This window comes from Passer domesticus, chromosome Z (assembly GCF_036417665.1).
Source record: "Passer domesticus isolate bPasDom1 chromosome Z, bPasDom1.hap1, whole genome shotgun sequence".
NCBI classification, from domain to species: Eukaryota; Metazoa; Chordata; class Aves; order Passeriformes; family Passeridae; genus Passer; species Passer domesticus.
Genome location: NC_087512.1, coordinates 64272128 through 64285312, shown reverse-complemented (window position 1 = coordinate 64285312; position 13185 = coordinate 64272128). Strand labels below are relative to the sequence as shown.

At 37.4% G+C, this 13185-nt stretch overlaps 1 long non-coding RNA gene across 1 annotated transcript; it reads left to right on the top strand.

Annotated features, from left to right (window-relative positions):
- Positions 1 to 460: 460 nt before the first annotated feature.
- Positions 461 to 4970, top strand: LOC135290902 (uncharacterized). Its single transcript, XR_010353734.1, has 4 exons — positions 461 to 1224; positions 2551 to 2669; positions 2818 to 2956; positions 3860 to 4970. It is a non-coding gene; the product is annotated as an uncharacterized LOC135290902 (long non-coding RNA).
- Positions 4971 to 13185: the final 8215 nt, after the last annotated feature.

Below are 13185 nucleotides of genomic sequence, written 5' to 3'. Positions count from 1 at the left end.
ACCCAGTGTCACTTTCTGTAGTGCTTCCCTGAAATGAGTAAGAAGAATGACTGGATGCAAAATGCATTTACATAAAATGACAGCTGTCTCACCAGTACATTATCTAAGTTAGCACCACAGCAGATGAGCCAGGGAGAATGGATTGATGTCCAGTTCACCTAAAAAAGAGAAAGAAAAGTAGTATGATGCAGTCTTTATTGCCAGAATCATCCTGAAGCTTCTTCTTATTATTGTATCCTTACACAAATGCTTGTTTGTATTGGATCTTAGCAAAAACGGAGATGAAATTTTTTAGATAAACTACGTGGAGCACAAGTATTGCTACTGAAACAGTGAAATGATCATCATTTGTTCACTTTGTACCACAAACCTGTTTCTGCTGAGTGAAACTCCTTGAGCAAAATTGCAATTACGCATAATGTCTTGAGGTTCTTGGCACATAGTACTTTTTAACAGTTTTTTATTGTCAGTGTGCTGAAAAGTCCTACACAGAAACTCATGTACACAAAATTTCAAGAGGGTCTTAAATGTCTGTAATATTGAAAATATTGGCTATTACTCCCAGATCACGAAGTGATCCTCTTAGGTTAATGGTTTCCTAGACAAAAATTTCCAGTTGGTTTACACAGGAAGCCACAAAAACTAACATTCACTGAAGTGGTTTTCCTTTAAGCAAACACAAGTATCAGAACAGCAGACAGCAGGCAAGAACTGGATTCAGTAATATTGTATTCTAAAGAATTTTCAATCAACCAAACTCTTCAACAAAACCCTTGAACAAACATTTGAATAAAGTCCATACCCTACCTGCCAGGGGCCTGCAAACATTTCATGGAAACAACAGAATTACAAGCACAATCTAACATCTTTGTAGTTGGCTCTACTTGGAGGAGAGACTGGACCTCCAGAGGACCGTCCCAATCCTATCTGGCCTATGACATCACATATCTGTTGTTTTGAGCAATGAATGTCAGCTGAGAATCCAGGCATCTCATTTCTAAGCCCTTGAAGAATCCTTTTTTCGTGAAGAAAGCTACTGCCAGAGGGGATAGGATAACTGGAGAGGGGCAGGGGATTTACTTTCTCCTTCCAGGGCACTAATGGCAGTAGACAGTCCAGGCCAAAACACATAAGAGGGGAGCAAAGTGACATCTGGACCAGGAGACCTATTTTGTATTTCTTCCAGGACATGCAAGTATAACTTCTACCAACACTACTGAGAAGGTACTAGTACTTGTCCTCTGTGCTAATACAAGTATTCTCTACACAGGTTTAAGTTTTTCCAGAGAACAGTAGCTCCAGAAAAAGTGTTTGAGGAGATATTTGCTCTCACAGTTCTTAATATTTGCTCAAAACATTCTGATCATTTTCTCTGAGTTCTATTGCACCCTTAAGGGGAAGGGAGTGCCCAAGATTCAGAGACACTCGCTGTTAAAAGGAGCAACAAAAGTCAGTGGATCTTCAAAAGCTTATAAAGTTTTATTAGCAAGTAACACATCTATCATAGAAATTGTTTTAACTCAGACCTTGGCCTCCTATGTAACCATATGACAGTGGGGTTTGGATAAAGGGGTAGGGCAAAATGGAAGAGGGAAATTAATTAAAGATGGGGAAGAGAAAGAAAGGAAGAAATATCAATCCAACTGAGTACGTGTCCAGAGTCCTGAGCTGCACACATGCCTGGGCTTCATGTGGGTGCTTTTTTACAAACAAGTTTTCATCATCCTGGAGATAAGTTTCTTGCTTTGTATGCAAATCAGTGATGATAAGCAGTACATTCTTCTAGACCTGTATGGAAATAGTTTAGAGCGCTTTGGGAGTCTTTAGTGGTCTTTATCCCCCCTAAGTATGTCAGCCTGTGGCCAACAGCTCATTCTCACTTCTTGACTTCATTCCTGCACTTGCACTGTACTGTGTTCTGCTTTTGTCCAAGATCCAGAACAAGGATATTGGTCCCAGAAAAATGCTGCCCTACCTCCATATAACCCCTTCTCCAGCCACATCCTGTTCTTTGTCACAAAGTGTTATTACCAACAATCCTTGTGTGGCTCCACAACTGTCTGGCTGTTGGAGTTGGGACAGACACATCACTCCCCCTTTATTCCAGTCTTCTACACATGCAGGAGTGTTACTCATGCACAAAAAATAAGTTTTCTAACAAATGGAAAGTTTTAATTTAACTGCTTCTTGTGGGGATGGGTCTGGGTAGTTGAGGTCAACATTTCATTGAATTGTATCATTTTACACTGGGAATATGTGCAGAGCAACTACCTAAATGCTGAATGACTGCAGTCATGATTACTGTTAATTCTCTGAGGACAGCTAGTTGTTGAACATCTCATGTTACAGAAAACTGAAGCGAGAGGTACATTAGACAGTTCTGCATGGGAGAGATGCTGAATTAACTATTAACTATTAATAGTTAAAAAATTAACTATTTTTTGTTCAAAAATATTATTTAAATAAATGCATAAGCTGTGCATACCCTTCTAAAATAGGTGGCATGAAGCTATGTTAAAAACCACAACTTAAATATTTCTTCCTTTTCAGCTGCCATGTTTGTGAAACATTGAGAGGATTAGTGTTGGTCTAGGAAAAAAATAGAAAGGAGTGGAACAAAAGACTATTGGAGAGACCAGAAGTATTGTGGAAGACCAAAATTGCAATAGGTAGAGCTTGACTTTGTGAGGCAATGTGCTTTTGGAAGGCTTGTATTCCTCCAGCTTTCCATGTTTTCATGATGAAGTGTAAAATTTTCTTTTCCTTTCATGAGTAAAGCAGCATATTAGAACTCATAACTCTTTATATATTTTTCAGATTATTTCATTCAACAAAATGAGATTCCTTTCACTCGGAAAGAAAAGCATAGCATCCCACATATGGCAATGTTGATAGATTTTAAATTCTAACTCTGTAGGGACAATTTGAAGTCTATTTTCCTTCTTCTGACTGTTGGGTGAGTTGAGGTTTCTTTTTCATTATTACTCTGTCTGTATGTTTATTACACACTCCCCCTCTTTTTCTGAAAACGCAGATTGCCTTCAGCTGCTTGTTACTATTTGGGTTTTAGTATCACTATAGTATCTCTTTATGATGTCTCCCCCTCTTCTCTCTTTTTTTTTTCTTTGAGATAAACTTGATTCTCTTCTATGCATTTTTCTTTCTTAAATCCTCTCTTCTCCCCTCTGTTTTCTTTCACTATATATTCTTCCCCCACCATATGTTTACTTTATTGGCACAGAAGAAAGTAATAAGGCTCATTTATGACTGCTGTGTCTTATAGATTTGGGGTGAGAGGGTCTAGGGTAGATTCAGAAGTTGCTACTCTCCTATAAGCTACTCCCCCAAGCACAAGATTCTTCCTCTGTGCCCAGGGATAACCACAGAAAAATCTCTTCAGAAAGTCCTTGCACAGAGGACAAATGACAGAGATGCAGACCATTTTCTCCATATATCTCTAGTAACTGCCCCATTTGAGTCAAGGGTATTTGGAATAATAAGTGATAAAAGTTTTGCATCTTCTGTTCATAACAAAAAAAAAAAGTCTATGCTATCTGAAAGTATAAAGAGATAGCACAGAAACAGCAAGAGCTCAAATGCCAAAAGCCCTGGCTTCAAACAGACCCTTCCTGCTGCTTCTCTAAAGTATGTTCCGGAGTAGAGTCGAGGGAAAGATTTTGTGACTGTTGCTCCAGCCAGCAGGAGCTTTGTTGTTAACAACTGTGGGCTTTAACAAAATAAGTACTTATGCTACTGATTTTCTTTTTCCTATCAGCAAATAACACATATGACAACAATTTGGACCTAGTGCTCTATTTGTCCCATCATCTTTATGCATTTCATTCTATCTTTTTTGCAGATCACTGCTAAAATGAAAATACGATAAAAGTCACTGCTTCCAGAGATCAAACTTTCCATTGTTCTTTGAATAAGAAATTGTATTTGAGTACAGTGGTTTGCATAAGAATCAGTCCCTTTCTTTATACCAAGTCAGTTATTTTCAGCTCAGAGTAGCAATCTTTGATTTCTTGGTTGTAACTATGGCAATAAGATTAGATGGTATTCAGTAAAATTCATTTTGCAAATTAGCATGGGAGGGTGCCCATGACTGTGATAGGAGAAATGTAAAAATATTGTGGAATGAGATTGAAATTAAATCAGAACTCAGAATACTCCTCAAAATAATGATTCTCAAACTCATCCAGCACCATCTGATTGTTTGTGAATGATTTACAGTTAGCCACAATAAACATGATGGGATCAATGGGCCTGATGGGCATTATATTTCTTACTCAAAGACATTTTTAAAAAAGCATTTTAAGCCCATTTTGGGTGGATGCTGAATTCTTTGATCTGGGACTTTTGTAACAGTAGCAGTCAAATCAATTTCAAACACTTTCATTACAGCACAAATCTACAAAGCTCGTTATGGTCTGAGAAGAAATAAAATACAAGAAATATAGAAGTTGTCCCCTATGCTTCAGGCCATGTTATAATGAGAGTGAGAATGAGCAGTGGTAGATACTATTTTGAATTCTGCCTCTGTGTTTCTGCTGCATGGTACAGTCCTGTCAATTCACCAGAACAGCAGACCTTAATTTGCACACACTAAAGATAGCTTCCTGAAGTTTAAATCATTTTCAATAAATCTTGGGTTTAATCATATTTCTTTTCTAATGAGTCTCCTGTCAATACCCTGCCTTTGCTGTTCTTAATTATATATGCCATCAAAAGGAAGGCAGGTTTAGATACATTTTTTTCCCAGAAGTTTAGCAAACACCTTTTTTATTATCATTGGCCTTTTTCCCAAGGAAACTGTTACCTTAATAAGAAAAGCATTGAAAAAGAAATGTATTTTGAAGAAATATTTTACTAGCTTGTTTTTTCATTGGTTTGCTGTGACATGTTCCTTCATTTTATATGATGTGATACTGAATTGATATTGATATGGTTTTTTCAAAGTATATTAAGAAAATACCAAATTTCAAAAGGCAAGTGGCATTTTGTTTTGCTGCTGCTTCTTTTTTTTCTTTTGAATACAGTTGTTTACAGCTTTTCTTGAATGTAAGCTGACACATTATAAGGCTGGCAGCGATCAACCCTGCAGCCCTGCACAGCAAGAGAGTAACATTGCATGAAATTTCGTCTCCCAACACAAGTCAAACTCAAACAATGAAACAATGTCCTTCCATATTGCATAAGACCTGTATCAGCCCCCCATGAAGTGAGTTGTCCTCACAGAAAAAAAATAAAGAAAAAAAAAAACCAACCAAAAATACATGTTCAAATTTCGTAACTAGAATGGGTAAAATAGAATTTTGCCTTTATGAAAAATATGCAGCATCTTAGGCTTTACAGTCTCTCCTGGTCATACTACCAAATTGCATGGCCAGCTTCCAGGATCATGAGCAGCAAAACCTGACTCTTCCAGAGGAAGGAAAATAATAGATTATCTAGACCTATGGACTATTGCTTCTGTCAGGAAATGCCATCTTCAAGTATATCCTAAGTGCTCAATCCTGAAGCAGCAAAGATCTTAGAAAGACCAGTCAGAGCCTTTCAGGATAAAGCCATTACTTCTTATTTGACCATTCTGGGCATTTCCAAAGTAAATGAGTGTTCAACTATTACTTTTTTTTTTTTTTCTGAATGCCTTCTTCTGAAGTTATTTAATTGCAAGTCCTCATTTAAAGCCAAAAACAGAGACACTACTTCAGTAAACACCATCCATTATAAAAATTCCTTTGTTTTTGTTCTCAAGCAAAAATAAAAGCTATTTTGGTGGAAATTTACTTGCTCTCGCCATTGATTATCTGAATAATTGTTTGCTATTCCAAACGAAAATAAATGGATGTTTGCATACAAATAATTATAACCCATTTTCTTGCTAGCAATATGTATTCCAGTTGGTGGTATATAAAGCACCACTTGCTCAGTGGCACAGAAATTATTGTGCCTTTTAAAAATGGTCCTTTTTGCAGGATAAAAGAGTTTCTAACAACATAGGCAAGAACTTTCAGTCACAGTGTTAAACCATCCATGCTTTTACATCATAAGATTCAGCAGTATGTTTAGTTTGCTGTGCACTTCTGAAATTAATCACACCATGGCACAAGTCATCTTACACAGGGTATGCATTAAAACCAATGAGTAAAAATGCAATAGGACAAAAGAATTACAGGGCACATACCAGATTCCTAAAATCCATGTAATATGTAGTTCTCAGTGCAGAGTTTAAATGAAGCAAAACAGTGGGAAAACTGAAATCAAATAGCGTAATCGAGGAGACAAGGTAACATCCATGCTAGTTTCAAGAGCAAAAGGATCAGTCAGGTAGGCCTGTGGGGGCCGTTCTCTTCCCATGTAGGAAGAGTATCAGCTGAGGACACAGTTTGCCAGGCAGTGAGCTAGGTGAGAAGGAGTAGAACCAGACCCTTTAACACAAGTACTGTTAGATAGTCCTTCTAGGTTTAGCTTGTGCCATTTAAAAGGAGTACTCATAGGATAGGTGGGATCAGCTACAGACAGCTTTTCAAGAATAACCATAATGAATATCTACTGCTACATCCATATGTAAAGGAGAGGTTTTCCTTGGATTTTAGCCCTAAATCTAATTTCATATTCAGGTGCCAGAATTGCTGCATAAAGGCATTTTATGGGTAGCACAGCTCCCTGAGTAACTATCCTTATAGCAGTTGCCCAATAAATCTATTTTCTTTACTTTTTCCAAACACTAAAATGAATGCAGACCCTCCAGTTCTCCCTGTTCCAAGACAAAGAAGACACCCTGACTTGTATCTTTATCTGAGTTGAATTAGGATGATCTGGGTTGCATGTGTGCCACGAGCACTGGGAAACTGCTGACAGTCCAGTCAGAGCAGGTGAGACAACAAAAGTTTGCTGAAAAACCCATCATGTCTGTCGTGGGAAAAGTTCCAAATCATGTGTATAAATAAAGGGATAAGTAGACCATCTTAAAAGATAAGCTAGTTTTCAGACACTAAACCAACCTGCAAACCTCCTTTTAACATCTCTTTCCTGTCTTAGCCAATCAAGGAAATCCAGCCTTGAAATGCTATGGGACAATCAAGTGTATCAACAGCCTTTGTAATTGCTGACTGTGTTTCTGCTTTTAATTTGTGAATGCACTAACTGTGTTTCATAATGCCTGCCTCTGATAGCAGGAAATGCCTAAGTGTAACCAGAACCTGTGGATAAGGTTTGCTCTCCTCTTGTCCTTCGCATACTGAGGACAATGCAGAAAATGAGTCATTACTTAGCTGACAATGTAGGAGATCAGAAGTAGCTGATATTTATCTCTGATTAGGAAAGCATCACTATAATTCTTTTTACCTGAGCAACTTAAAACCTTTTCTTTAATCTGAGAGAAAGGAAGCTCTGCTGTTGTACTGAGTGGAGGATATTTTTAGAGTTACTGAATACTATAGGATCAGAATTTCCACCTGTCTTTGAAACATGCAGCATCTTTCCTGTTCTTGTGGACTAGATTCCTTTGTCTCTCCAGACACTGTTCATCCTATTCTTTATACAGTTCTCACACAATTAAATAAATACATGGGGACATACTGGTATATAGGGCACAAATACTGCCCCAGTCTCTGTGCAGGTAGCTAACTTTCAGCTGACAACTTTCAGCTCCTCCAGGTGGATATTTCCAGGGTTATAAGAACCTATATGCTTATGCCTTTAGTATAGTTATGAACATCATCTGCTGAAAAAGATTTATATAACATTACATTTTGAATTTGTGGGCAACTGAATGGAAAGGTGCAAAGGCCAGAAAAAATGTCTAGATGAAAAGGAAAAGAATGTAGTAATTCTGATAAATTTTTGGTGTGGGTGAGGTATTGAATTATTTTTAGCCCTGTTAATCAAGCCACAAGGAAAATTATGCAATATATTCATTTTTGTAGGGTTTATAAGTTGCTGTTCATCATCAGTACAAGTTTGTTTGTCAGCAATAGAACATTCAACTAAAAGAGTGAGATCAGTGATCTTTTTTGATATAGCTCATACAAAGAAAATTGGTTACCTTTATCAAAAAACCCAGGTTAGTGATATATGTAATTTTTTTGTGCAAAGTCATATGCTAGTTCACCAGGCTCATGAAGAAAAGAGAGCTTAGCATAGCTTAATAATGTTCTACTTGTGCTTTGGAACACTAAAGAATACCAAGTGTTTGATTCACAGGCATGAAGAGTACACCTTCACAGACAAATCCATACCTGGAGCAGAAGCTCTGCTTGGAGTCTACTTGGCTTCTTATTGAAAAATAAGAACAAACCCTGCATTGAAGGTGGAAAAAAATGTGTTGAAAGGGAGACGATCTTCCGAACAAGGACTTTGAGGAGTGAAAACCCCCGCGAGCAAGCGTTGTGGAGAATTCATTACCTATTCTTTACAGTTGAGAATGTAGAGAAAAACTGCACTTTCACCACAGTGCCCTTCATGTCTTTACTAATGGCAACACTTCTACTGCTGTGACTCATTCTCAGCTTCTCACTGTCTCATGATTATTAAGTATATGGTACAGTGACTGGCACTGGGAGTCTTTGCCCCATCTGCAATTTGGGAACCACCCATGGGTCATCATGCTCAGAGAGTAACAAAAAGTAGGACCCATCCTGAAGCCAATACCATAACTCTACTGTCACAGATCATGTCTGTTATTACAGCAGATTCTGTACAAGTGCTCCAAATCCCCACAAAATAACAAAAACATCTTTTCTGAATACATATTATGGTGCAATCAATTCCTTTAGGAGATGCAGCACTTTAATGTGAAAATTTCCTCATTCAATCTTTGCTTGTTCTTTCTGAACCAGTGAAGCTGCTCTTTGCTGCAGAGTGTCCCTACTGTGCCCCTTCCTGATGTAAATCACATTACACCCAGCTGTAGCTCTCCTGCCTGCTTGCTTGCCAAATCGACAGGAAGGCTCACACTTAATTTACAGGTATCTGCATTTGCTGACTTGTGCTATTAAACATGTTGTCTGGCTGTTTTACTAATTGAGAGTGCAAGAAAATGAGAAAGAGGAAGAAAGAAGAATGAGCTACCAAGCACAAACTGAGAAAACTCTGCTGTGACTTTCTGGAAACTTGTGGTAATTTACATGCTGTAACTCAAATGCCTGACTGCTTGATGGAAATTGGCTAATGGGTTCAGGGCTGCCAGTAAGTAGTGAGAGAATGCCAGGAGAGTAAAAAGGCAATGTGGTTACATAGGTTCTGTTTCCCTGGTGAAAGCAGCAGGGAACAAAATAGCATTAAAATAAAACTACAACAACAACAACTACAACAAAAAAGTTGTCATGGAGACTTTTCCTCAGAAAACTCTGGCCTTTTCAGCTCCTTTAGCATTGCAGTCCATCACTGGTCACAAGGCCCATGTGCCACCTAAATCCCACATAATTTTAGTTGAGGGTTAAGTGCAGCTCAAGAGGGATGGATTTTTATTGCTCGTGCTCTCTGCTCAGGCAAGCATTTCATTCTGGTTGAGCGACACTTGGTAACAGGTTGAGCACACAGGACATCGCTCACTTGTCACTAAGAGTAAGAATAAATTGCAGATACAGAAATCAGTTTTCATAGAGCTTGATGATGCTGGGACTCCTGCCGCTAGCTTGTTCTATTTCTAATTGTCACAGGCAGGGTAGGGTTGTACAAGCAATGTGCCTTACCAGGGTGTGCTAGCTGCACCTAAAAACAGTCGTTACACAGCTACCCAGAAAAGGAGAGCATTTTCTCAAAACAGACTCATCTCAAAAATGAAAGCTACTTGGAAAATTATTTTTTAAGCTGCATTATATTTGCACATATGTAATGCTGAAGGAAATCAATAATGTATTTTATTATAGGAGTTCTCCTAAGAAGCATTGTGCTGTTTTTATATATTACAGCTTAGACATTGTTCAAATATAATGAATATTGGTTTTGATGAATAAAATAAAGACTAGAATTTAAGTTTCTTTATCTCCTAAAGCAAAGCTATATCTGAATCAAAAATTTCCCATCTGAAACATGTTTTATTCAGATTTATTGAATGTCTTCTCTTCAAAAACCTTAAAAAATAACTGATTTATCCATATATCATCTGAATTTTGCAGAAAAATATTACCTTTTCTTTGTTTGGGACACATACTGTGTGCATTTTGCTTGGCATCTTTCTATGGAGAAAAGACTGAAATTCTTCACAATGCACCCCATTTTTCTAGTAAAAGTCTTGACCAGGGCTTGTTATCCTTTATAAAATTTACCGACTTGAAGGAGATACGCCAGACTGGAATTCCTTTTTTTCCCTCTTCTTGAAATTCTTAGCTAAAGAACAGCCTCAAACACAGCAAAAAAGAAAAAAAATTAGTTGGCTATAGAAGTTGTAGACATACGGAGGTAAATAACATATCAGTTTAGACAATTAGTGAATACACAGTAGCAGACTGCATAAGAAAATATTTTCATTTACAGCCAAAAAACATTATCTATGGTCAAAGTACATATTAACACAGATACACTATCCGAATATGAACAAAAAAATTATTTATTTTCTAATTCTGGTTTGTTTTTTTTTTTTTTTTACCTGTAAATATTGCTTGGTTGTTTTTTTTCTTTGTTTCACCCAATGCACCATATCAAGAGATTCAGAATGCTAGACAAGGCTTTGAACAGGCTTTGACTTGACCCTGATATTAGAGGACAGTTAGACCTCCCAAAGTCCCTTCTCATCCATACAAAGATTACCATGCAATAAAAAGAATTTTAATTTATTTAAAAAATTGTAAGCATGAGAAGCACTCCCTCCCAAACACTGGCAGCAGATGGTAGAAGGCACCACAAGTGGGCCAGCAGGAGAAATTACATTTCTGCAATATTTCATTCTCCACAGTTGAAATCAAATATGTCTACATGTCTTTTGACTACTTGAAGTTTTCAAGAACCTGGTTATGCTTTGCCTTGCTTTGTTTGGGACTTTCCAAAGGACATATAAAAGTTTCCCATTATCAAGAGCAGACATCTTGAATTTCTTTTTCTTGTTCACAAAGCTGGACAAATTTTGTCAAGATAAATATGGTTATTCAATGTAGAGAAGAAGGTAACTCCCTATGCAGTTATTCACAGAAGAGACTGTATTTCCTAACTATGTCTCTTGGGAAATGATGCATGAAATCATAAGAAATAGTCTCTGAGATATGCCCTTTTCTAACCCCTTCATCTTTCTAAGGGATTTCTGATCCAGTTCAGCACAAATTCAGAATTTTAAGGTTTTATGAAATAAACTGGGCTTTTAATTTCTTACAACTTGCAGCATCATCATGTCCATCAGACTGTTCTCTCTTTCCATATGAAATTACAGGCTAGTTTTAATCCAGTTTTGATTATTTTTTAATGCAAAATTCAGAGGTTTTTTGCAAATGCTATATAACAGAAAGCATATTTCCAATGACATTTCATTAAATAATAGTGCAGTGTTTAGCCACTACATTCATTTTTCAATTTTCACACGGTCTTTGCAGGTAGCATACTCTGACATCATCTGTTGTAAAAATACTTCTTGTATAACTGTTTGCTTTTACTTAATTTTAGAAGTTTTGAGCCAAATTCCCATGCATCTATTTCCTATCAGATCCAGCTGGTTTAACTTACTGCATACAGATGAAAAACAATTGATGAATTTCCTTTACCATTGGTTAAAAAGAGCATCCAATAACAATCTTTAATGTCTACTCTCAGATTTGCTTCTTCTTCCATGACATGAAAAATTTCTTTGGAGGTGCCTTTGCCTTGTCTCAGACTTGTAGCAATTTATCATCAAGAACTATGGCTTCTTTAATCAGACAATCCTAACAGCCATTGGCTCTGTTACAAGCATTAGGTATATACCTTCCATCTTAAAGTTCCTGTCCTAACATTTGCTAATTAAGAAGAAAGAAAATACAATTTCTGAAGTTAAAGGGAGACTGTATGAGAGATTTTGAACTCACATTGAAAAAAATGTTATTTATCCAGCAAAAAGAAAGTATATTCCTGGTCTTGAATGCTTTGGAAGTTGCTTTCATAGTGTTTATCTGAAAAGTGACCACCTTTACAAATCTGATATTTTTGCTTACGTGAAAACAGGTGTGGCCAAGGTCAGGGACTCTTTATACTAGTTTTCCAAAGATATGTATAACTGCTTGGCAGAGACCACTACCAGGATAGGTAGTGAGAGGACAGTGTTGGAAGAAGGGCACTTTATGATTATTGCTCATGTTCTGCAAACAAAGGACTGGAACCCGAGGAGGACTGTGCTGACATTCTGTAGTGTAATAAACACACACTGGGAACAGAGTAAGATATCAGGCAAGTAGTCTGGTTCTCTGCTTCTTTGACCAGTGCCTCTTCCTCTGAAGAATAAGTCCAGGAATCTGAACATTCATCATGGAAGCAAGGATGCTTTAGAAAATGCACAATGTGGGAACCCCTTTTTTATGCTGCTCCTTGTTTTTCTGGTAGCTAATGGCAAAGTAAAAATTTTTAATACAAACTAGTGACTGCTTTCCTGAAAGAAACTACCCTTAAGCCTGCCCATATGTACAGTTGGTGTCATGGTCCCATGTGTCCATGGTTGTGCCTGATTATGCCAGACTTTGCCAGTCTGTCTGAACTGGAACTACAATGGCTGCTCTGGACTCTCATAGTTCAGACAGGATATCAGCTGAAAAGAGAGCTTAATTAAAAAAAAAAAAAAAAAAAGACAGAGAGAGCTGGTGAAGAGGTGAGGAAATAGTCTCACCCTTTTACTGGTGTGTGCCATTCACATCAGCCTGATCTCTTTCAGCTCTCCTCTGTAGAATTATCCATGATGGGAAGGGAGCACAAGTATATGGAAGTCCTGCTACACAGGTTCATTGTGAGGTCCATTTCATGCCTTTAGTCTTTCTTCAGTCAGTTCATTTTTAGTTCAGCGAAATAAATAATCATCTTCGAATGGAGAGAGAGATGTATTGAAGGGGAAGTACAGCTTTATTATTGTTCTTACAAAGATAAGAGTCAATGGACTAAAATAAAAGTAAGTTTTGTGTCCTCTTTCACTCTACAGTGTTCCTATTTTTGTTGAGCAGCAATTTCCTTGTGCAATGAACTTTTGTTTATGCCACCCATCGCTTCTACGTCCTTTCAAAAATTTTC